Genomic DNA, 25,493 nt, shown 5'->3' with positions numbered 1-25,493 from the left:
CTTGTATTCAGGTAGTGTGAGCCCTCCAGTTTTGTCCTTTTTCAAAAATTATTTACACTGTTATGGACTACATGCATTTTAGAATGAATGTTAGAATCAACACATCAATTTCAGCCAAAAAGCCCTGTTGGGAATTTGATTGTGATTGTATTGCATCTATAGCTCACAATTTGGGGAGAACTGACATCTGAACACTATTGATTTTCCAAGTTCTTTTTTTTTAGGTTTTCTTTAATTTCTCTCAGTGGTATTTTTATAGTTTCCAGGTGCAGGTCTTTCACAACTTTCCTCAAATTTATCCTAAGTATTTTATATCTTTTGATACTATTGTAAGTGGTAAGTTTTAAACTTTCTATTTCCAACTTTGTTGCTCGTGTGTAAAATACATTGAAATACTGTAAATTGATCCTGCAACTTTGCAAAACTTATTTACTACTTCTAGTAGATTTTTGTAGATTCCAATAGATTTTCTACATAGATGATTACATAGTGTGTAAACAAAGACAATTTTACTTTTTACTTTCCAACCTGGGTGTCTCATTTCTTTTTCTTGCCTGATTACACCGGTTAAGAATGCCAATACAATGTTGAATAGAAGTGGCAAGAATGGATATTCCTGTCTTATTCCTGATCTTAGGGAAGACACTCAGTCTTTCATGATTAAGTATGATGTTAGCTATTGAGATTTTATAAATGTCCTTCATCAGAGTGAGCAAGTCCTTCCCCCTACTAGTTTGCTGACAGCTTTTATCAGAAATGCATGTTGGACTTTGTCAAATGCATTTTCTGTATTTATGAGATTTTTTTTTCTTTTTTTAGTTTGTTAGTATGTGAATCACATGGGTTGATTTTTGAATTTTAACCAACCCTGCATTTCCAGGGAAAATTTCTTGGTCATGATGCATTATCCTTGTAGTCTATTGTTGAATTCAGCCTCTGTCCATAAGGGATTATTGGACTGTAGTTCTCTCTTCTTGTAGTGCTTTTGTCTGCTTGGTATTAGGGTAAAGCTGGCCTCATAGAATGAATTGGGAAATATTTCCTCCTCCTTTCCCTTACTCCTTCAAACTTTTTGGAAGAATTTGTATTAAATTGGTATTACTCTTTTTATAATTCCTTCTTAAATGTTTTGTGAAATTCATCAGTGGGGAAAGGTTTTTATAACTTATAAACCCAATTTCTTTAATAGATAAAGGGGTTTTCAGGTTAACTTTTTCTATTTGAGTAAGCTTTGGTAATTAGTGTCCTGCAAGGAATTTTTCCAGTTCATCTAAGCTGTTGGATATATTGGCATAAAGTTGTTCATAATGTTCCCTTGTTATCCTTTCATTAATCTGGAGAATCTATAGTGATATCACCTACTATTCCTGATGTTAGAAATACGTGTCTTTGCTCTTTTTTCCCTGGTCAGCCTAATTAGAGGTTTATCATTCTTACCAATCTTCTCAAAGAGCCAACTTTTGGTATCATTGATTCAGCTTTTGGTTTTCCTATATTCTGTTTCATTTATTTCCACTTTGATCTTTATTATTTCCTTTCCTCAGCTTATTTGGGTTTCATTTCTATTCTTAAGGTAGGAGCTGAGGTCATTGATTTCAGATTTTTCTTTTTTGTAATATAGTCATTTAGTGCTAGAAATTTCCCCATAAACTGCTAGCAGCATCTCACAAATTCTAATGTCATATTTTCATTTCATTCTGTTCAAAATATCTTCTAATTTCATTTTTCATGCTTTCTTTGATCCATGGGTTTCTTAGGAGTTAAGTGTGTTATTTAGTTCCCATTTGAGGATTTTATGGAGGAGATTTTTCTGTTATTGTTTTATAATCTAATTCCAGTGTGATCTGAGAAAATACTTTGTATGAAGTGAATTGTTTTAGATTTATTGTGACTTGTCCTGAACAGGGTCTATCTCGGTAAATGTGCCATATGCACTTGGTAAGAATGTAAATTTTGCTGTTATTTATTTGTCAATAAATGTCGGTGGGGTTAAGTTGCTTAATAGTGTTATTCAAGTCATCTATATTTTCACTGCTTTTCTGGTTACCCATTCTACCAGTTTTTGAGAGAGGAGTATTAAAATCCCCAGTGATAATTGTTAATTTTTTAATTTCTCCTTTTAGTTCTATTAGTTTTCCTTTATGCATTTTCAAGCTTTATTGTTAGGCGCATAACATTTAGGATTATGTTATCTTGATTAATTGACTCCCCCTTATAATCATAAAATGACCATCTTTGTATCTGGTAATATTCTTTGCTCTGAGATATACTTAAAAATTAATATAGCCTCTCTAGTTTTCTTTTGACTAGTGTTAGCATAGTATATTTTTTCCATCCATTCACTTTTAACCTATTTGTGTCTTTATATTTAAAATGCTTTTCTTACAGGCAACATATAGTTGGGGCTTGCTTTTTAATGAAATTTGGTAATCTCTGCCCTTTATTTTGGGCATTTAGATCCTTTATATTTAATGTGCTTATTGATGCAGTCAGGTTTAAATTTCTCATCTAGATATTTGTCTATTTGTCTTTGTACCCTTTTTCTTCTTTTCCTGACTCATTTTTATTAATTAAATATGGAGTTAAGAAGAGACATTTATAGATCATAGCCTTCTCCCTAGGAGGGAGAAGCTGTCTTTGGGAGAGTCCAGGAATCAGGACTAGATAGATGGATGCTCCAGGGAAACAAATGTAGCTTCAATACAAAAAACAACAGGGAAAGGTGCCGAAGATGGGCAAGACTTCCACAAGACATAGTGAAAACTCCCCATCACTGGAGGTATGCAAGCATTCACTCATTCAAGAATTCTTATCAAGCCTCTATGTGCCAGGCACTGGGCTAGGCACTGCAGATTGAGTGATGAATAAAACAGACAGGTGTTCTTGTCCTCATGAGGTGGTAAATATTAAATGATCCCACAAATAAATCTATAACTATCAATGGTAATTCATGTAGGACATGAGCTCTGGCAGAAATTGGAGGACTAAATGTCTTCTCTGAGACTAAACATCACAGAATAAAGGAGGCCTTATATAAGCGACGGCTTCAATTATTATATTATTATTAACATTATTATTATTATTTGTTCTATTGTTCATTCATTTCACAGTTCCTGAGCAGCCACTATGGGCTGTTCAAGGAATCAGAGCCTCAAGAAATGGGTCTTTGTCCTTGGAGTGGAAGGACCATCCAAGTAACAAACTATGCAATGCAAGAAGAAGTGCTTTGATTAGAAATGAGGATCCCAAGGAGGCACTGACTACCCAGAAAGCAGCTGGGGGCAAGGGTGGGGGGATTCTAGGGGTAAGGAGAGCTTCCTGGAATAAGTGGAAATGAGTTGGATCTTGAAGTACAAGATGGAGGAGACCTGTAAGGATGGAAAGCAGGCAAAACTGATGTGTGTTGATTCCCTTCATTCCCCTCTTCAGACCTCCAGGAAACCTGACAAATGGGAGGTGTCCCTCCTCTCTCTAGCCCCCTTCCCCATCTCCCTGCCTCACTCACGACCCATTTGGTGGGGGAGGGGGGTTCCGCTCAGCTGGGCCCCTCAGCCAATTAACACTCTTAGCATCTGAAAAGCTCAATCAGCTCCTCAGAGGTGTTAGAGATCAGAATAATTAAGGTCTCTTTCTAATGCAAATCTAAACCAGAAATTGAATGTTTGTCTCCTCGGAAAATTAGGGTCCCGAGTTCTATGAGGAAGTAGTGAAATTCAGCAGGGGGAGGCGATGGCTTCAAGAACTAGCAGCCAATTTGTTGGGACGCTCTCCAGAAATATTTGATTCAATTGAAATGAAAACTTACTCTACATGGCAGTGTAAGTGATATTCTTTAAACGCAAATCAGATCCTATCTCTCCTCTGGTCTCCGATGCACTCTCATTAAAATCCAAAGCCCTTACCACAGGGTCAAGGCTCCACATAATCTAGCCCCTGCCTTCCCCGCAACTTCATCTCAGGCTCCTATATAAAGCGCTTGTCACACTCTGTAATTATTTTATTTACTGGTTGGCCTCCCCCTCATCATTAAGCACATACATCGCTGTTACTGCTTACCCTAGAGCACAATATACAAAGTTGTCCAAGTAAAAAACAGCTCGACTGCAAATCGGCACTTGCAATTTGGAAAGTGCCCTAGAGCCATTCAGAACAGGGCTCATATTCAAAATGACATTGTTTCCCCCTCAACACCATCATCCCATCTCTGTCCAAGGTGCACCCTGGCTGTTGTTGTAGGACCAGCCATCACTGACTTCTAGTTGTATCTCAGGGTTCACTTTTCTGGAGAAAAACTAACTATTCTTTCTGAGACGCCCCTCAGCTCCCAAACACTCCTCACAAATAGCTACATTTTAAGTTGGACACTACTCACGAATAACCTCCAAATGCCAGAAGCTTCCTCCAGCCATGGGAACAAACAGACACGTTTTATTTAACTGAGTTGTTTACTCTCCTTTTTCCTGTCTCCTCAGTTGGAATGCATGGATGGCAGGGACCCATGTCTATCTCTGTCACCACCAATCAGCAGCACCCAGAATGGTGCCAGGTATTTGATGGATGTGCCAGAAATATAAAAACTTTAAATGGATTTTCTGAAACTGCTTATGTATAGGCCTAGTGCCAGCACAATGGACGCAGGGGTAGATAAACCCAGATTCAGCCTTGGAGGAGCTCATAGACTCATGGCGGGACACAAAGGACCAAGGACTCATTTGTTCACTAAGCATTTGAGCGTCCCCTGTGGTGGAATTAGACCCTCAGTGAAAAGACACAACACAGGCAAATCCCACCATGTGAGTTTTGGCGGGATGGCAGGGTAAGGAAGCAAGAAATAACCATCTTCCCATTGTAGGCAATCTCCCCAACTAGGAGGGATCCTAACATCTCCTTTGGTCATCAGTCATTGTTGGAACCAGAACACTGCTCTAGGCACTGAGATACACTGATGAATTAAGGCTATCCTAGTCCTAAGTGAATCAATCAAATAGACGGCAAAAATGGCCAAAAGAGGAACTAAAAGGCCATATCATAACACTACGTCACATGGTAACAACAGACATATATATGAGTCTAGACCTCTCACAGAGGTGAAGATGATTTACCACAGAGGAGAGTACAGTGAGACTTGGAGAACAATGCCTGAGAAGGGTTTTCACAGCTGAACAGGAGTTTTCCTGGCAGACAAAGGGGAGGAGAACAACATTCCAGGCAGAGGGCAAACCAGATGTAAAGGCATAGAAATGTGAACCAGCATGATGCATTTGAAGAACTGCAAGCCATCTGGGGTCATTACTAAAGTGTAAAATGAAAAGGGAGATCTGGAGGCACCAAGACAGGAGAAGTAGCTGGGCCCAGATATGGCAAGGTTTTGCCTGGACTTTATACCTCAAGCTACAGGGGACCAGTGCTGGGGTTTAATCACAAGAATGATGAGTAGGCTTTTGCCACATAATAAACCACCCCAAATCTCAGTGGCTTGAAACAGCAATCTGTGCTCATGACTTACTCATCTGGGGTCAGCTGGAGGTTGGCTGGTTCTGGCTGGGCTTTGCTGAAGTGGTTCAGTTCCTTATGGGAGTGTCTTATCTTCTTCCTGGGACCACCAGGCCAGTGTGGGCATGTCTTGCTCATGGTAATGGCAGAGGCACAAGAGTGCAAAAGGAGACATGCAAGGTATCTTGAGGCTGGGGCTCAGAACCGGCACATTGATACTTCCACCTCATTCTGTTGACCGAAGGACATCACGTGGCCTAGTCCAGATTCAAAGGTGTGCACCTGCAAAGTCATATAAGGAGGGCATGAGCATAGGGAGCATTTACGAATGGGGTCTGTCAATGCTCTCTAGCACGAGTGATACAATCAGATCTCTGCGTTAGGTCTCTTGGCCGCAAGGAGGGTAGATTAGAGGGGATAAGGCAGTTTCAGAGATTAAGGCATGAGCTAAACGAATGCTCCAGGATCCCACGATTCGCTCTTTCCTCTATCCCATGTACTGGGATTTAGCCAGATCAGGCAAAGGGGAGGCTTATCTTTAGTCTTTTGTTGGATTCTAAGAGCTCAGCCTGAGCACTTTGGTGCTTGCAGCAGTGAATAAGGAGCCTTTGAAATAAACAGATAAAGGCTAATATTCAATAAACTAGTGAACAAGGGTTTTCTTTAACTCTCTTGGAAAAGACATCTCTGAGACAAAAACTGAGCTAAGCTGCAATATTGGATAAGCCCCACTGATCACAAGAAAACTTAACATAGGTAATTGACTATTGGCAAACGCAACAGAACCAAATAAAGCAAATAATTAACAATTATTGTGCTTGGACGTAATGGAACTACAAATCCAGGCTGCCTAGGTGTTTGTCCCAGGCATCGATAAGAACAAAGTGTTTGTTAGTGGGTGAGTAATCCAGGTGTGAAATTCATTTTATTAAGCTAGATCTAAAAATAGGCTTGAATCAGACAGTGGAAAAGAACAGACTTCATCCCCGCTTGCTTACTGGGGCACGCAAGGAATAAACTCAAGGCTCTCATTTTTGTTTAAAAGGGGGAATTATGGTAGATTGTTTGCAAAAGTGACCCCCACTGTTTCCCTTCCTGTATCTATGCGTCTTCGTGGATGTGACTTTGTAGCTCTTCCCATCAAGACATGGGGTCTGTTTCCCCAAGACCACGACTAACTTTGAACAATAGACTGTGGCAGAGGTGACACTGTGCTAATTTCAAGCCTTAGCCCCAAGAGGCCTTGCACCTACCACTCACTCTCTTGGGACTCTCGTCCTTGCCATGTGAATAAGCCCAGGGAAGGCTGCTGGAGATGAGTTAATAAGTCAGCCAGTTGTCCCAGCAGAGGCCCCCAAACACGAGAAGAGCTCAGCCCAAATTGGCAAAGCCAGCCATAGCTGAGCACAAAAGCAGGTGGAATCACAGCTGAGTCCAGAAAACCTGCTGGCTGAGCCCAGCCTGAAAGGCCAACCTATAGAATCCTGGGATTAGATAGGTGGTTGTTATTTTAAGCCACTAAATTTTGAAGTCATTTGTTACACAAAAATAGATAACAGATATAGGAATATTCGGCATCAAAACAGCTAGAAATAAACTGGCATTTTGATAAAATAATGATAATCACCACTACAAATTACTGGGCACCTGCCATCTACAGGGAAGTTTGTATATATGAAACTTTGCTGGGTATTTTATGTATTCCATGCAGAGTTTTCTCATTATTGAAATGCTGCAAGGCAGCGTTGTCTTCAACATTTTGCAAATGGGGCAGGTAAGGAAACTGAGGCTGGGAAAACAGTTTATGCAACTTGCCCAAGGTCACACAGCTATTGTTTTCTTAACCTGAAGCAATGGGGCTTCTCAGAGGCTAAGAGAGGCCTGGGCCACTTCCAATTTTTGAGGTGCTTTGTATACTAACAAGTGGCAATATGCAGAGACAATTATACAAATTGTGACATATTTCAAATCTTTACATTAAGTGATTCACTTTTAATACCAAAGAAAAGGCAATGCAGTATAATTGCTAATCACAAGATAATCACAGCATTTATTTTAAAAAGCATATTAATTTATAGCACACCACAAGTGGTGTGGTTTGGTAATGAAATACAAGTGTTACTTGGTTGGCTGAACATCTTCTGCTTTCATCTGGTCAGGGTACCTCTGTGATGGAACATATAACCCATATAGCCTCCTTTGGAGATAACATCAAAAGATGAAATATGAGGCCTTTCGTGAGGTGAGGCCCAGCCACAGGGCAACCCCTGCCATCCCCCAGCCCAGCCCAGGCCCAGAAGAGGCCTGTGCACAGGCAAAAGGAATCCATCCTGTACCCTCAGGCAGCCCTTGGCTGAGGGATGAGCTTCCAGGGAGGACTCCTATAGAAATTAAACTTCCTGCTCTCCTCAGAGAATTAAACCATCTTTATTTTCTATCACAAAATGACTATATTCTAAGATGTTTCACTCCACTGTGTTCAGGTTGACCCAGAACCTAGCAAAGTAGGGATTTACCAAGAAGGCAGAAAACACTGACGGTCTAAACACAGAGAAGGGGCTAAGGACGCAGGAGTCTCCATGGTCCAGAGGTTGGGAAGGCATCTCAGAGATAACTTTGAGGCTGGCTCTTGAAGCATGAATAGGAGTCTGCTGAGTGGAAAAGAGTATGTCAGGTGACTGGAACAGTGCTGGCAAAGGCATGGGGTTAAGAAAAAATATGTACATGTAGGAATGGTACAGAGACCAGTGTAACTGGAATCCAGGGTGGATGGGGGAGAGTGGAGGCAGATGAGGCCAGAGGATAGACAAGGGGAACAGAGTGGAGAGTATTCTACCCAAGAAAGCAGTCTGGTGTCGATCCCTCACGTGAATGGCCTCTTGCTGCCAAGAAGGACTCTCAGTCCTGGAATGCAGCTGTGCACCCCAAATCAATCCCTACAGACCTGAATCCATCCACTCCTTGCAGTAGTCCATCCACTGTTGTCTTTTCCAAAGACTTCAACAGTCCCCACTCTGCCTGTGGCTCTCCTGCAAGCTGCTGCAGGCCATGAGTTCCTTGGAATCTAAATCCTGCTTTTCTCTGCTAATCTGCCTCATTTACAAACTAACTCTGATGTCTTTCACATAGACTATTCTATTTAGAACAGAAAATGTAAAAAGGTTTTGAAGCAGCAGCCTCACAGCTTCCTCATAATTTTACAGACTCAGAAGTAGTGAAGGGCCAAGAAGAGGGCAGAAGAATGACTGAGGTGACCTAGAAGCATTAAGTCTTGGCATCTGGAGCCATCAGGGTTCTCCAGGATCACCTAGTCCAGGGATGGGAAATACATGACACATGGGCCACCCTCCTCCCATCTGGTGCCCAGGGCAGACATTGCTAATCTATTACCACACACTCTTTAGCTGAGCCCAGAAACAACTGAATTTTCCAGTACACAACACTATGGGCAGCCTCCACTCATCAGTCAGAGCCAGTCATAAGTGAAAACCAGCTGTCCATTCCTGATGGATTCCATTACTCCCAATTCACAGAGGAGACAATGGAGGGAGGGTAAGGGACTTGTCCAAGAGGGGCTTTCCTGTCCCTTCAGGCAGAGCTTTCCCCTACACCACATAGCCTCCCCATTTCCACGTGGTTGTAGGGGACAAACACTTTCATACCTCAGCTGTAATTCAGGGAATGACTCCAACATGTGGGATGGAGTTTTACAAGCAATGCCATTTTTTGTTTGTTTGTTTTCAGTTCATGCTATTTGGCCATGCTTTAAAATGTAGATTTTTATTATCATAATTAAAGAACACATAAACAGGTAGTAGATTCTGCTCACACACTTAATAAAACCCTAAGGAATTAATTCATTCACCCATGGGCCAGGCAGGGTGTGGGCACTGAGTTTATGAGAACACAAAGGACATCCCAGGTGCCCAGGGGGCTAAAATGCCCCCAAATGACATTCTGCTTAGCCGGGGGGAAGATGAGAGCACGTCTCAGAAGCAGGCTCAGTTCAACTCCCCCATCCCACCGCTGATGGGACCCAGAGATTCCACATATACCACCCCTCACCCGTCCTCTGTGCAATCCTCCTTCGAGCCCTCCAGCAGGCCCCTATTCACACACCTCCAGTGATGGGGAGATCACTACCTCCCAAGGTTGCCAACTGGATCTTCAGATGGCTCTGCCTGCTACAAATTCTTCCTTTGCTAAAAGAAAATCAGCCTCCCCATGACCTCCATGCACTGGTCCTGCCTTTGTCCCATGGGGAACTAAATTTCTGGGGACCTAAAAGAGAACACTGAGAGGGAGGGTTGTCCAATGAAAGAGATTAAAAAAGGGGAGAGGGAAGGCACTAAAATCATCCTTCTCAATTTATGGTGCATAAGACCATTTCATATCCTTGCTTGTAATTCTTACTCATTTCAGTAGAATATCATTGTGTGCATTCTGCCCTGGTATACGCTGGGATTCTTGTAAACCCAGCTCCTTCAGAAGGCCCAAAATGCATTTTCTATGGGATACTGTGCGAGAGAGCTGGTTGCTATGGTAACAATTGAATGTAAATTTCCCAGAACCCCCAACTAACTATTAATCAGAAAGATGAAGAAAGGGCCAGGGAGGTAAATATATCAGTTAAGAAATCGGCTCCTACCAGGAAAGACAGGGAGCAGGGCCACTCCCAACCTGCTGAGGCAATAACTCATCCCTCCCTTTGATCCTTTAATGCAAAGGAGGGGCATCCGGAGCCCAACAGGGACACTTTCTCACTCCCCTCTCCAACCGTCTTGTCCATCAGTCTTGTGGAGTCAGAGGGGCTTGATGGTGGAAGCTGCATCCCAACTGTGGAGAGTGAGGATGAGTACCCTGCTAGCAGGAACATCAAAGGTAAAAATGTTCGACCCTGGAAAAATGTTGTGGCCAGCTTGAAAGAAGCGTTCTACTGAAGTGTGGTGATGACAGTGGGATGAGGTCCAGCACTGATGGATAACGGACAGATTAGAGTGGTAGGGCCCAAATTCTAACTAGAAGTTTGTGGGGTTTGTTTGTTGATTTTTTCCCAAGGACTCTATCTTGCTTTCTTTAATGTTTCTATTTGGCTCTTAATAAGGATTGTTATGGAAAGGCTTACTAAACTTCCTTGAAGTGAAGTAGACCCACCTGGCAGGTCCTACCATGCAGCCCCATGCTGGGGGTGGGGGTGCTTGCTCTAATTATAGGAAATTCTCCTGGGAGGAAAAGAACAGAGGATACTCTCCCAGTGCACATAGAACCCAGCAAAGGGACCATCCATGTGACCAAGAAGGGATCTCGGGCCTCAGGACTGGGAGAGGGGCATTCAAGGAAAGGATGGTGGGCTCCACTGAGACCATTTTCCCTGCTGACCAGGCTCAATGGTGGCCTCTCTCCTGGCTTAGGTGGGTGGGCCCATGGCAAAGCAGAGGAGTGCATTGGTGAGGACCAGCCCCGGCTCCATGGCCAACTCACCCTGGGATCTTGGGCAAAGCCCTTCCTATGTCTGGGCCTCAGTTTCCCAAACTGTACAAGGATGGGCCTGGGGTGGCTGAGGTCAAAGTCACCATGAAGCTGGCAGTGATGAGCTTTGATGCACAGTCTAAGACAGGACCCTCTCCGCCTACCTTTATTTTCTCCTTCTAGGGGAAAAGTGGGCGTAATCAAGGGTGTCATCTTTGGGTGAGAGAAGTGGGGGCAAGGGAAGGGGAATCCACCTCAAAAGCTACCCTGGGAGAGATGTTACCAGAGAATAGGGGGGACGTCTCCAGGGCTCTGACAGAGGTCCCCTGAAGGCCTCTTTGGTGATCTCTGGCTCTAAAATTTAAGTCTCTTAATCAAGAAAAGAGGAAGGGGAGATGATGAGAGAATAGAAGAGAGCTTTCCACCCTGCAGGCTGATGTTGAATTAAAATTACAAGGAGAAAATTCAAGGGCACCCTGCCTCTCTACGCCGCAGAGTAAGTCCTCATCCCAGGAAAAGCACCTGCCTACACAAGCCACTTTAACTGCTGCCGCCCGTAAGCATCCTCAGAGGCTGTTTTAAGCCCTCAGAGTGAGGAGGCCTTCAAAGGAGCACTGAGGCCCAGAGATGGGAATGATGGACCCACAGCATCACAGTGAGCAGGTCGGCGAGTTGGGCCTTGCACCCAGGTCTCCTGCCCCCAGATCTATGTGGTTTCCACTGCCCCATGGCCGAGTATCCTTACACTGTCTTCTCTGGGCTCTTGCTATAATTCATGTACATTCTGCAGTGAAAATGGCAGGGAGAGATCCTGCAGGGATTGGTAATTTTTCACCATGGGTGGCACTGAGGCTTCTCTGTTCCCTGGAGGAGGGAAATGAAGGGTTGATTAAGTACTCGGAACATCCCTGCCTGTGGACCATTTAATAAGTGCCTCGTCCATCTCTCAGGCATCAGAACAGACATTTGGTCTGCTAATCCAATTTGGCCAGCCTCTCCAAGGCTGCTGTCGCTGGCTGCTGGGCGCCATTTTGTTTGATGTGTTAGGAAATGCAAGCTTCCTGCACTTGCCCTCACTACTGCTTGATTTATTACAAAAGAGACCTCTCCCTTTGCATTAACTTCCAGTACAGACAGAGCAACCCACAAAAGTCCAACAAGCTTTGAGGATCTGGTGATGACCCAGCCATTCCCTTGATTCTCCCAGCATAATTGCTGGATCTGAATAAATCAGCAGAGACTAGGCCTGGGGTCTGAAATTCTTTACCCTCTGAAGCGTGAACTATGCTATGCTGTCCACTTAGCAGGAGGAAATCTAGAAGGAGGAGCCACAGAAAACCATTCCAGCATCTTATACAAAAATCAATGAGACATTATCGTTTTGTTAAGCAATATACCTTATTTGGATGTGGAATCAGTGCCCAGTGCCATCTGTTTCTCTCAGTGAACAAGATCTCCATGAGTTATTGGGACTTCTCTTTGCTTGGCCACTAGGAAGCTCAAAGTTAAATGCAATTTCGTGGTTTCAGATGTAAAGGTTTTCCTGCACACTCAGTATAGTTTCTGACCTCCTTTTTAGTAGATATTTTTAACCATTAAATCATGTGTTTTCCTTTTTTAAAAAAAATAATGACTGAATTTATCATTTTGCTATATAAACTTGCTTATGCTGTTAGAAAGTTTCCTTATTTCTTTTTTATAGAGAATTATCTTGGGAAAAAAGATGGAATGCACATTTCTTTTTGCCTCACAGTATCCATCTTCAAAAGGGACAACCAGGATTTTCCTCTGAGGGCCTATGTACCCACTTTTAGTCCAAGTGGTCTAGGTAGACCCTTACTCTCTGGTCCAGCAATGGGCATTGCATTTCTTGGGCCATGGTGATTGGGTTGGAGAGACCCCTTAACCTAAGGTGGTCCAATCAGAGTGAACATCAGAACTGCTGGGAATACGAGGCAAAGCTTCTTGTCCCTTTCTGCTGGGTTTGAATGTGAAAGGATGTAGCCCAAGGACTGCCAGAAGTTATCTTGTAACCCAAAGGGGAAAACCTGTCTGAGAATGAGTCAACCTTGAGGAGGAGGAACTGAGAGACAGAGAAACAAAGAAATGTACCCTGATAGTATCTGAGATCCTATATCCAGCTATACCTGAAGCTGGCTCTACCCCTGGACTGTGCAGGGATGTGAGCCAATACATTGACTTTGGGTCAGATTTCCAATCACTTGCAGCCAAAAGAGCCCTGAGTTTCTAGGAGTATGGTAGGCTGTTAACTGTCCCTGTGCCTCTAGGTCATCTTCTCCCAAATCCTCTCCTCACAAGACCACAGGTGTCCCTGTGACCAGTTTGGTATCCTTTCCATGGAAGTAGTCATGGTGGCACTTTAGCACCATAATACAAGAGTGGTCAGGCTTTGTCAATGACCTCCCAGGTCTCCTTTCTGAGCACCTCTTGATGGCATCCCTTTCAGTACAGACTGAAGGACAGTCTTGTCCTCTCTCCTCTCATGTTGTCATCCCATCTTTTGACCATCTGTCTGTTGATGGCTCCCAAGTCTATATCCAGCCAGGCATCTCTGGAGCTCTCCACCTGGGTGCCCCCTGCTCCAGGCATATCAGCTTCAACATCTCCCACCTCTGGGAAGGAAACTCAGTCATAGCAGCTTAAAGAATCAGGACATGTCTCTTCTCACTCACACTCTGCATCCATTCAACTGATCACCAAGTCTAGGTGAACATCTACGTGATGTCCCTGGAGTCCACTTCTTCCAGGTAGCACTGTTTCTGCTTCAGTTCAGGTCAAATCCTGGTCTCCACACTGCTGATCTGCCCCTCCCCAACTTACTCCCCATGCTTCCATCTGAAACTCCTCCTAAAATGCTGCCCTCACTTTGCAGCTGCCCTGCTCATAATCCTTAAGGTTTCCTGTCACCAAACTCCTCACCTACATGATCTGGCCCCACAGCAAGAATACTCCAGCATAAAGTTCATCCTTTCCCACAAACATCTCACACTTCTCTAGCTCCAGTCTTTGCTCACGTAGTTCTCTCACCCTGTCTCAACCTACTGATTTCTACTCATCTGTCAAAGCCCAGCTCCAATGTGCTCTCCTTTAAGAAATCTTTTAACTTCCCCCACTTTAGGAATCAAATCATATCGCTCATATGTGGAATCTTAAAAAAAAAAGAACATAAATACAAAACAGAAACAGACTCATAGACATAGAATACAAACTTGTGGTTGCTAAGGGGGAGGAGGGTGGGAAGGGATAAACTGGGAGTTCAAAATTTGTAGATACTGCATAGCACAGGGAAATATATACAAGATCTTGTGGTAGCTCACAGCAAAAAAAAAATGTGACAATGAATATGTGTATGTTCATGTATAACTGAAAAATTGTGCTCTACACTGGAATTTGACACAACATTGTAAAATGACTATCACTCAATAAAAATGTTTAAAAAAAAAGAATCAAATCATAGACTACTATAGACAGATATGTTCCCAACCCATTGCTAGAACAATTATTTTATAAAATCACATAGGCCCACACTTGACAATTTAAGAACCCAGGACAAATAAAAGAGGAGACCTGCAGCCCACAGCACCTGCTCCTCTCTCTTCCCACCCTCTTGCATGACTCCATCCCGAACTGTAAGGATCTTATATACATGTAAGTTTCCTACTCAAGCCCTCATGTCCAAGATCCACTCTGCACCCTCATATCCCCTTTCTCACTTGCACAGCTACCCTTTGACCATTCCTTGGGGCTGGGGTGCAGTGACCTTGCAGAAGAGGCCAGTAGGTCCTGAATGCAGGCTTGGTCCCTTTGGGCAGGAAATTCCAGAGTGGAGAGTGCTGAAGTGAGGCCCTGAAATGGCCTGGGCTCTGCGTGGTCCTCATCAGCCCTGTATTTATAACAAGCTCCCAGGGGATGCAGATGCTGCTGGCTGCAGACCACACTAGGAGTAGCAAGGGACTGGAGCACCAGGTCCAAGGGTGAATGGATGGTGCACTAGCCGTATGCTGCCACCTGATGAGTAAAATACACTAAGATGAGCAGTTCCCCAGAATGAAGGAAAGAGCTCAAGAGCAATAGGTTCCTAGTGAGAACAATTCAGTCTCACCTTGATAGCTCCCAACTCCTCCCTGTAGCCCAGAGAGGCAGTGACCAGGCAGGCTGGTAGATTTGGGCCTCCTGACTCTAAGGCCAAGCTCTTTGTCTGCCAGGTGCGGTGAGGAGCCCACCAGACTCTTGGGAACAGGCAGTAGAAGGGGATCCGGTTATTTCCTGTGTACATATGACTGCCAGTGAAAACAAACCTCACCATCAAACAGCAGAGCTAGAATGATCCAAGGTGGCATCTTGGGGACTTTGGAGGTGGGGAGACACTGCACTCCCCCCAGGGGTCTTCCCTTCCCCTGCTACTTCTCACACTCTTAATTTCACATCCTAGCTGGTTACTCCATTCTCTTCTTCCCTCAGCAATATCGCTATCACCATTGGGCACCCCCTCCAGCTGTTTTGGCCCCCAGGCAACAAGATGTGGGATGAAGACTGGGAAGCAGGGATGGGGGGGCAGTGCCTCTTTCCTTCTGGTTGTTCCTGGAGTCTTAATAAACCACTTGAGCATATATACGTATCTTCTTGCCTGGAATTACTGAGCATCAGGACCAAACACGCTCTAGTACAATTCTCTCACTTTACAGATGGGGAAACTGAGGCCCAGAGAGGGAAGGTGACCTGCCTAAAGTCATACAGCAAGTTAGGATGGACTTTGGCTAAGACACAGGTCTCCCCACTCTTTGCTAAACCCACCCCTTGCCCACCTTGAGCATAAAAGAGACCTCCCCCACTTAATAGCTGAATGAGTTTCAGCAAGCAACTTCACCTATCTGAGCCACAGTTTTCTTACTGCTCAGAGGGGAGGAGCAAGTCCCACCTCCAGATTGGTGGGGAGGACTCAGGGAGCCAGGACAGAGCTCAGAAGCATGAAGTAATATTAATTAAAGAAACAGTCCTTGTATTAGTGTCCTATGACAGCTGTGCCAAATTACAGCTAACTGACTGGCTTAAAACAACACAAACTTTTTGTATTTCTGAAGGTCAAAAGTCTGAAATAGGTCTCACTGGACTAAAATCAAGGTGTTGGCAGGGCTGCATTCCTTTCCAGAGGCTCTAGTAGAGAATCTATTTTCTGGCCTTTTTAGCTTCTTGAGGCCACTCACATTCTTTGGCCTCATGGACCCCTTCCTTCTTCAAAGCCAGTGATGGCTTGTTAAGTCTTTCTCATACATTATTACTCCGGTACCCTTCTCTTGCCTCCCTCTTTCACTCAGAAGGACTCTTGTGATTATATTGGGCCAACCTAGATATCCAGGAGGCTCTCTCCATCTCAAGGTCAGCTGATTGGCATCCTCAGTTCCATCTGCAATCTTAATTCTGCTTTGCCATGTAACACAGCATATTTACAGGCTCTGGGGATTAGGTTGTGGAAGGACATTATTCTGCCTATCACAGTCCTAAACCACTTGGGAAGTTGGAGAACCTAAGGAAAACCAGGACTTCGCTTACAGAAAAATACACACGCAAAAACATTTTGGCATGTGATCTCAGGGGGTTCACAGGCATCCAAGCATGGACTCTGGTATGAACTCTTAGACTAAAAGGATAATATGGGTCTCTTGCCCTTTATAGCAATTGTCATAAGTGTATTAATGTGCACCCATATGCACAAGTGCATATATGTGCATACATGTGCTCATGCAGACACATGTGCACATGCATACATGTCCCTATCCTGCACACATGCACTGTGTATACCATGCATACATACTCACTGTGATGCACACACATACATAGACATATGCACATCACACAATTTTCCTACAGAAATAGCAAGATCTTCGTTGGCTTCTTTGTGTCAGATGGTAAAGGGGAGCAAGGTGAGATCACTGTGATCAGGTGAAATATCTAAAAAACTGGCATACTTCCGAGACCACAACAGGGTGATTTCTTGTTGGCATATCTCCAGTAACTGATTACGTAAGAAGATATTCCTTTCCTTCCCAGACTTGAGTCATACTCCCAAAAATCCCCTTCTCTTTATTACATTACCTTTGAAAGGGGCAGGGTCCCAGAGGGGAAGGGAACTAACTGAGGCACCTCCACCCTCACCACCCTCAGCTGGAGCTGGGACCCTGCAGTTCATCTGGGTGGGGCCCTCACTTTCCCAGAGAGACACAGCTCACTGATCTGCAGGAATGCATCAAACTCTCTGGCAGCTCTTCAGAGGACAGCAGTCCATTACCAGTTGGTGATAAGGTCCTTCCACACCTGGGTGGAGGGGGAGCAGGGAAGCAGGTGGCACCTGGGCCCTGCACTGCTCATGTCAATTAGCTCTGTGACAACCGCTGGGCCCACCAACAATGACATGCTCCTGGTGGTGTGGCTTAGGGGAGCACTGAGGAGCCACCTGGGGTTTCCCACTCTCAGCCTCTTTGTCCAACGCATTTCAACCCTGACTGGGAGTGGCATAGAAGATGGAGGCTCTCGGCTCAAGGTGGAGGCACTGTGGGGAGGACCTGTATATGATGGCAGGGGAAAGAGGCTGGAGGAGAAGGTCAAGGCCAGAGAGAAAGAGGAGAGGGGTGAGGGCAGTGTGACAGAGACTACTCATTGCCAACATCATAGTCATTCTCCTTCATGGTTTTCCAGGAGTTAACAATGTGCCCAGGCTCCATTGCAACCACTGGGGCCACAGCATACAGTCATGGCTGAGGAAATGTAAACAGCAGTCATTTGGGTGGGTTTCTGGGAAAGCCATTCTCAGACCCCACTCTGGGTCCCATGATTTACAAGATCTCGTATACGATGCGTGTGCACGCGCACATGCGCACACACAAGCACTCACACACATTCTTAACAAACACAAAGCTGGTCTGTATCATTTGAGATCACTCACATACTCAACACTGATGCAAGCAATCTATACCCTAAACATCTGTTCTTACTACAAACACCATTCAGGCCCCAGGGAAATATACTTCCACATCCCTTGCGCTGCTTCCTTGTAACAACACTGAGTCTGGAAATTTTGTGTTTGTTCCTCATGACATTGGAGATGAATGCTGCTTTTGAAATCAGGAAGGACTGAATGGCAGAGGAGCTTAGGTAACGGGAAAAATTGTTAATTCTTTCCCAGAACGTAGCATAATTGTTACATTCTTACACATCAAAGTATCATCTCCCTACTGCACCAACCATCCATTTCCTTGCTCCTCTCCAAGGCCCCATCCCCTTTCCGGAGGTACTCACTATTACCAGGGCATTCAACAGTTGCACATGGCAGCTGAAGAGCATGTTGCCACACTCAACAGTTCATATTACTCTCAAACTTGTGTATGTGTAGGTCTAGACAGAATGTGCACAAAGCAGGGTATGAAGCACTTACCCTGGCAATCACATGGATGTTGAATGATAGAATGCCAAGTTTTCATTTTTACAGAAATATTTAATAAGATTTATGTAACTAAAAATTTTTAAATAAAATAAATTTATTTAAACAGTGTTGCTATACACAAATTATAATTTATATTTTACCTTTTAATTGTTAAATAATTATGACTTCTTTAGAAAAAAACAACCTCTAGAATATGTATATGAAATATGGTTTTAATTCTTTGGTTTTTATGTTCACTTTAACTTACACTTATTTTTAACTAACACTTTTTGATAAAAAATATATTCAAATTCTGTATACTTTCACTACAATTGCATTTTATTTTTTAACCCTTTAGATAGGAGTTGGCAAACTTTTTCTTAAAAGGCCAGAGAGTAAATATTTTAGATTTATAGGCAATATGGTCTCTGTCACAACTATTCAACTTTTATGCTGTAACATGAAAACAGCTATGGACAATATATAAAAGAATGAGCCTGGCTGACTGTTAGTAAAACTTTATTTACAAAAACACAGGCAACAGACCTGAAGGTCATAGTTTGCCAACCCTCCTTTAGATCATTACTGTTAATAGCATACAAATTTGTGATAACCTTGTTGATAACATAATTATTGAATTTTGCTAAGATAAAAGCAAAAAAAATTTATAGAATATGTAATAATTTATAAATTATGTATACCTTGATTTTTACTATTCATTCAGACTTTGTCAGCTCATCAACTGAATACCTAGATGTATCAGTCATAATTAAATTCAATTGTCTTTGGTGCTTTGTTGATTTTCAGTAATATAAAAACTATATTCTAGATTTTATCCTTTTAAATGTATATTTGTCAAAGCAAGAAGGTGAAGGTATGTTATTTAATAGTCTGCAAGCGTGAATTAACAACTTTTAAATAGCTAAACATATGGGAGCTGGGTTTCACTTCATACTCTTGTCCTGAGCCCTGCTAATATCTGGAGGGGACAGGCTTAGCTGGCTTTCCCTTTCACCATTTTAACCTTCCTGCTGTCCTAGAACATAGACATGCTGGTTGGAATTTAGCTACTATGTTGTGACCATGAGGAAGAGGCAAAGTGACTGGCAGAAACTTAGGCCTGATAGCACTAAACCCAATTTAGAAACCACCCACCCTCAGACCCTCACCATGTGAAGAAAATGAATCACTATATGGTTAGGTCACTGTTATTTGAGTTTTCTCTCACAATCAGACAAATACAAATTCCTAGACATAAATTTGTGGCTCTCCCTCCACAGTTCTTTTGATGCATCTATCACAGCTCCCACCACAGGCTGGTTTGCGCTACCATTCATTCATTCATTCATTCTTTCATTTATTTGATAAACATTCACAAGCACCTATTCTGTTCCAGGGCCCTGTGCAATTCTGGGGCTACCATGAGGAACTGGAAAGAAAAAAGAAGACAGATCATCATAAGGACCTCACAGCCTGGTGGTGGAGACAAGCATGGCAACAGTCACAGTGGGTCCTGGACTCACTGTGGTACTGGTTAAGAAATACATCAGAAACCATAAGTCCAGGCTGGTACAGCAGCTCTGCCTGTCAAGTTGTCAGGGGCCCAGGCTTCCTGTTGCTCTGCCATCCTGAGGTTCCCTCATTCACTTGGTCCAAAATGACTCACCCTGTATCCATATTCCAGCTAGCTAGAAGGGGCAGGAGAGAACACGCCTCTTCCCTTTAGGGGCACAGCGTCCAAGGTGCACACAGCACTTACATCCCATGGGGCAGAACATTATTACACAGCTGCAACTAGCTGCAGGGAAGTCTGGAAAATGTAGTCTTTCTTCTGGGAGGCCATGTACTCAGCAAAAAAACCCCTCAGCTTTCTATTACATAGAAGACAGAAAAATCAGCCACTTCTGCCACACTTCCCAAAATATTTCTGAGCCACCAAAATAATGAACTCAGATATGCAGGCTCATGATTTCTAGAATCACATTCCCAACAAGATGCTGGCATTTACTGGATTCACTCATCCCTCACCACCGCTACTAGTTAACTGGCCTTTTGAAGGTTCCATTGAAGTTTTATCTCCACTCATTACGCACATGTGCACATATACACATACAGCAAAAAATAATACAAAGTTTTTTTTATCACTTAAGTAGAGTCATTCCCTAAATGATGAATTGAGAACACCAAAACTCCAGTGGGAACTGGATGCCAGGCAGTCAGCAGGGGTCACTCAGTTGGTTCAGCGTGTTGGCCTCACAACCCGGGATTCCAATCCATGGCTTTTAGGGTCTTCAGAAAAAGCCCAAACTATGTGTGTTATGCCTGTGAAGGCCACAAATCCTTTGAGCTGAGATGAGTGTTGTGATGGGGGTGTAAGTGAAGCAGCACATTTTAATGTTGCTATTTTCATTCAAAGGACAATGTAATGTGGAACTTCTACCGGGTCATTTTGAGCTGTATCAAAATGTAAATGCTGTTTGTTTTCTGTGTAAGCCCACCTTTAATCCCACCCAATTTCTGTCTCCACCCACTTCTTGCTCTACTCTCTCTTCACTCATTGTCATTCAACTGCAAAATTTATAACCAGAGCAAATGGCCCATGATAAATGGGCCCTAGTAAAATATCTGCGAATCCACTATTCTTCTCCCGTGGGAGATTTAATAAAAATGAACTTAGATAAAAATATTCATTAAGAATTGAAACAGAGACTGATAGACAGTGCTTAATTTATAATTAATACATGAGAAAATTATGGTCTCTTTCTCAAGGGTATTTGAAAATATTTTAGTCTCATAACTTTTTACCAGTATCAAAACTGTTCCATCAATTCTCGTATTTTAATAATGCCTGTGGTGGGTTTTTCTTTATACACAGAGATAGTCCTTGAGGTCTCTTTTGGGGTGGTCCCTGCACTGGTGGATTTCTCGATGGCTTCGACTGGGTTGACATTTTTAGTCATTTTCTTTCATGTTCCTTTCATGACCTGACCTACCATTGGTGGGAATAATGAGCTTTAGGGGGGTTATTTTTGACAACTTTGGTGGCTTTAAATAAGTGACTTTGACCCAATTTTTAAATGGCTGAGGATTTTAAGGTGTATTATCTACTAAAGCATCAAAAGGAACCTCTGGGTCATTAGTTGCCAAAAACAGAACCATTTGAGATATAAGGGAAAGATTCAAACCACTTCTGTTTGATTCTTTTAACTCTTTCTTGGCTAATGTCTTTTATAGTTTTTTGGGCACTAAATGGAAAAAAATGTTTAGTACTCAAGAAGACCAAATAGGTGGCATCTAATGTGTCCTGCTCCCACACCATTACCACACAAACTGTTTCCTCGTCTGTAAAAGGGAATAAAAGTGGTACCTAACTCACAGTGTTTGAGGATTAAATTAAGATATGGAAAGTGTTTAGCATGGTGCCTGGCACATAATAAATGCTCATTGGATGATAGCTATTGTTCTATTGTTGTCTTTAGGGCAAAGTGAAATCATAAATGTTTTACTTCCTCAAAAAGACACCTGTGAATATTGGCATGGTCTCATAGCATGTCCCCACAAGTTACCAAGAGTAAAATAGTGATTTTACAGTGGAGTAATTCAGAAAATAACGATGTAACCAGGTAATTAAAATTGAATCAACAGTGATGCAATGATTGATATTGCGTGCTCCCTGATGCAGTGCCCTGAAAGAGCCCGGTGTCATTTTCATGTCATTCCTGCTAAGAAAGCACGGCCTGAGTCTGGACATGAAGAAATATTGGAGGGGCCCAGGCTGAGCAATCTGCTCCAAAATGAAAGGCCTGTGCCCCTTAGAACTGTCAGGGATGTGCATGAGCAGGAAAGACTGGGGAATGGCTCCAGACTGAAGGGTACTAAAGAGACATGATTACTAACTGCAGCATGTCAGCCTGGGTTGGTCCTGGACCAGAGAGGGAACAGAGACTCTGGGGGACAACTGACAACAATGGGAGTTCTCCGTACAGTTGCTTCTGTAACTTTTCACTAAATTTAAAATTATTTCAAAATGAATTATTATTAAAATATATCAGTATATTTCTTCATGCCTTTGGGAGGCAACGAGTTCCAAACTGGAAACACAATCGCTCCGTTTTAGCTGACACTGTACACCTGCCACCAGGGAGTGGCCACCAGCCTGAATGTACCTGAAGTGCTTTCTTCTGGTGACGCCCCGTAGCATGAGATCATCAGGCAAACAGCAAACTATGAGTCAGAGTACTTCTACTTCTGCTCATGAAGGATTCACTGCTATAGAATTGCCCTCCTAGCCTGAAAAACTAAAAAGCAAATGAAATGAGTAAAATATCTCTTACGCATATTGGACCCAGGATATGGGACTATGATTCCTGACTCAGGAAAAAACACAGGGTAGGCTACAGCTGTCCCAGCTGACTGTATGGAGAGAGTCTCCAGGCCACAGCACAGAGAGGGGGACCCAAACCAAGACCAGCAAACCTACTGAGTTGAGGGACAGATCAGAGTTTAAGGTGGCAGATACAGCTAGATCTGCAGTATAGAATGCCAAAGATGGCAGAGATGCTCAGGGGAGCTCTGGAGACCTGCAGCAGACACAGTGAGAGAGCAGATCAGTGGTTGCCCGTGACCAAGGGTGTGCAAAGGGAAGTGGCTGTAAAGGGATGCCAGGAAACTTTTGGGGGTGACAGAAAAATTTTATGCCTTGATTGTGGTGGTTGTGACACAACTGAAAACATGTGTCAAAACCCAGAAACTAACACAATATACACCATAAACTATAATGCATATGACTAACACAATATTGTAAATCAACTATATTTCAATAAAAAAATTAAAATAAAATAAATAAAACTGACAGGGAGAGGGGGGGAATCTACTCTCCCTGTCAAAAGACACAACCTTCCAGTTATAAATAAGTCATAGGATATGCAGCATGGTGAGTATAGTTAATAGTATTGGACTGCGTATTTGAAAGTTACTAAGAGACTAAATCTTGAAAGACCTAAAGATTATTTTAGTGCTTTCTTGCTCTTTCTAGTGTTTGCTATGTAGTGTGTGGAACATGTATTCTTTGCTTTTTACCTTCCCTAGAGAGTGAGCATGTATGTATGTATGTGTACATATATACATATTACATTACATATTATGTGTTATATATTATAATGTATTTTATATTATATATTCACATATGATATATATTCTGTCTGTAATTCAACTATAGTTTACATAATTCAAAAAGTATTATTTAATCCACATTTTTTTCTAACTATCAGTCAAGAATAAATCAGTATTTCCTGAGTCTCTTTGCCTCTTTTGAGAATATTTTTAATTCATTATTTCGGACCACTTTTACAACTTCTTATATTTTTCTCTTTTTAACAGGCACAAGCAACCTGTTCTCCTGTACCAGGGTTTCCCACTCTCAGTTCTTAAATTTGCTTCATCTCTTGACAATCTTTAATAATTTTTCAAGTTCCTTTTTCAAAAAGGTACAAGGTGGTATATTCTTTTCACTCCTGCATATTTGAGAGTATCTTTCTTGAGACTCCAAACATGAAATGTACCTTGGTGGGGCATCAAATAATTGGACTGCAGTCTTTTCCTTTATTCTCCTGAAAACACTGTTGACGTTCTCCAGTGAAATTGAGGACAACAACAGTCTGAAGCCAGTCTGATTTCTCTTTCACTGTAGGGTTTCCTCTTTATTCTACATGTTTCCTGGTAGGGCTTTTAAAATCCTCCTTCTTCAAGCATTTTCTGAGGTGTCGAGGTATAGGTCCACCTTTAGCAATGCTGGCCTGGCACAGGTTGATCTCTTCCAAGCTACACCCTCAGGATTTGCGTGGTGTTGTTGTCTTGTCTATTGGATGATTGCTTCTCTCCGATCTCACCCACAGAAGCATGGAGTGTCTGCTTGGTGCTGCTTTATTCTCTGGTCTCCATATCTATAAACTTTCCTCTCAGCATTTTAATTTCTTTATCTTTTCCCCTGCATTTTTGATGAGAGTTTTCAACCTTGACCTCTACAGCACTGATTTAATATTTTACAGCACCAATTCTGTTCTTTAATCTCACCAAGGGATTAATGATGAGTTTTAATTCTGTGATTACATTTTTAGTTTCTCTCACAGTGTTTCCTTTTCTCATTAATTCCCTTTTCATTTAATCTTTTTTAAAAAAAAAAAAAACTCATTCTGTGGCTTTTTAAAGAGTGTCTGTGCCTCGACTCCTATGGCTTTCTGCTTTTATTTCATAGGGGGTCATATCTTCTGACATATATAACAGAACATTGAATAGGCTTTTCCTTATTGATCCCAAGTTGATGTTAAGACCTAAAATGAGGACAAAGGGCTGAGTGCCCAAGTTCAGGGGATGCAGCTCATGTAGACCCCATGACTTCATCCTGTGAATTCGTCTCCTTGGGGGCTGCAGGCCACTCGTGGAGCTCCTGAACAGACAGCCAGGCCTGCATTTCTCAGAATGCTCCCACAGAGGGATGACAAAGCCCCAGCCCCCAACTTCCCTCCTTCCCTTGAAGCTGGCAAAGCAGAACTTCCAGAGCCCAGGAGGCTTCTTTTATAGGAAAAAGCTCTAGGGCTTCAACTAGTCAACAACACCCCTGGAGGGAAACTCAGCCTTTTCTGTGGCTTCAAACTCCTTCAGTTTTCTCCCCAGCACTTCCTCCTTGCCTCAGCCTGGGAACTAAGACATTTGAACAAATCCACAGGAGCATGCTAATTGGCAAACAACTCAGGCTGCCGTTGCCCTGAGGGGGTCATAGGCCTGCTGGGCACTGCCGGGGAAGAGAAAAAATGAACACCTTGGCAATAGCACCCCTCCTGTATTTTAATGTATTCAAATATGTCCCCTCAAGGAGTCTGCAGGCCCTCAAGGATACAGGGAGTCTGAGCTGAAACAATTTCTTCTAATTGCTGAAGCAGACACCCAAATAGAATCCTGGATATGAGGCTCCCGTAGGGAAATTGGCTCACTCTGGCTAAGAGGGGAAGCAAAGACCCTCTGCAAATCAGGGTCTGCCAAAGTGAGTTTCTCAGAGCACTATTTCCACGGAATATCAATAGGTATTTTTGAAAAC

General features: G+C 42.9%; 1 long non-coding RNA gene across 2 annotated transcripts in view; it reads right to left on the bottom strand.

Annotated features, from left to right (window-relative positions):
- Positions 1 to 25,493, bottom strand: part of LOC140696089 (uncharacterized) — a 215,847-nt gene that overhangs the window by 139,811 nt on the left and 50,543 nt on the right. For both annotated transcript variants that reach the window (XR_012072095.1, XR_012072094.1), the window contains exon 2: positions 5,507 to 5,775. This is a non-coding gene — a long non-coding RNA (uncharacterized lncRNA). The remainder of the gene's footprint in view (positions 1 to 5,506; positions 5,776 to 25,493) is intronic.

Source organism: Vicugna pacos, chromosome 4 (genome assembly GCF_048564905.1).
Source record: "Vicugna pacos chromosome 4, VicPac4, whole genome shotgun sequence".
Lineage (NCBI taxonomy): Eukaryota > Metazoa > Chordata > Mammalia > Artiodactyla > Camelidae > Vicugna > Vicugna pacos.
The sequence above is the reverse complement of the archived record's forward strand: the minus strand, read 5'-3'. Positions and strand labels throughout refer to the sequence as shown.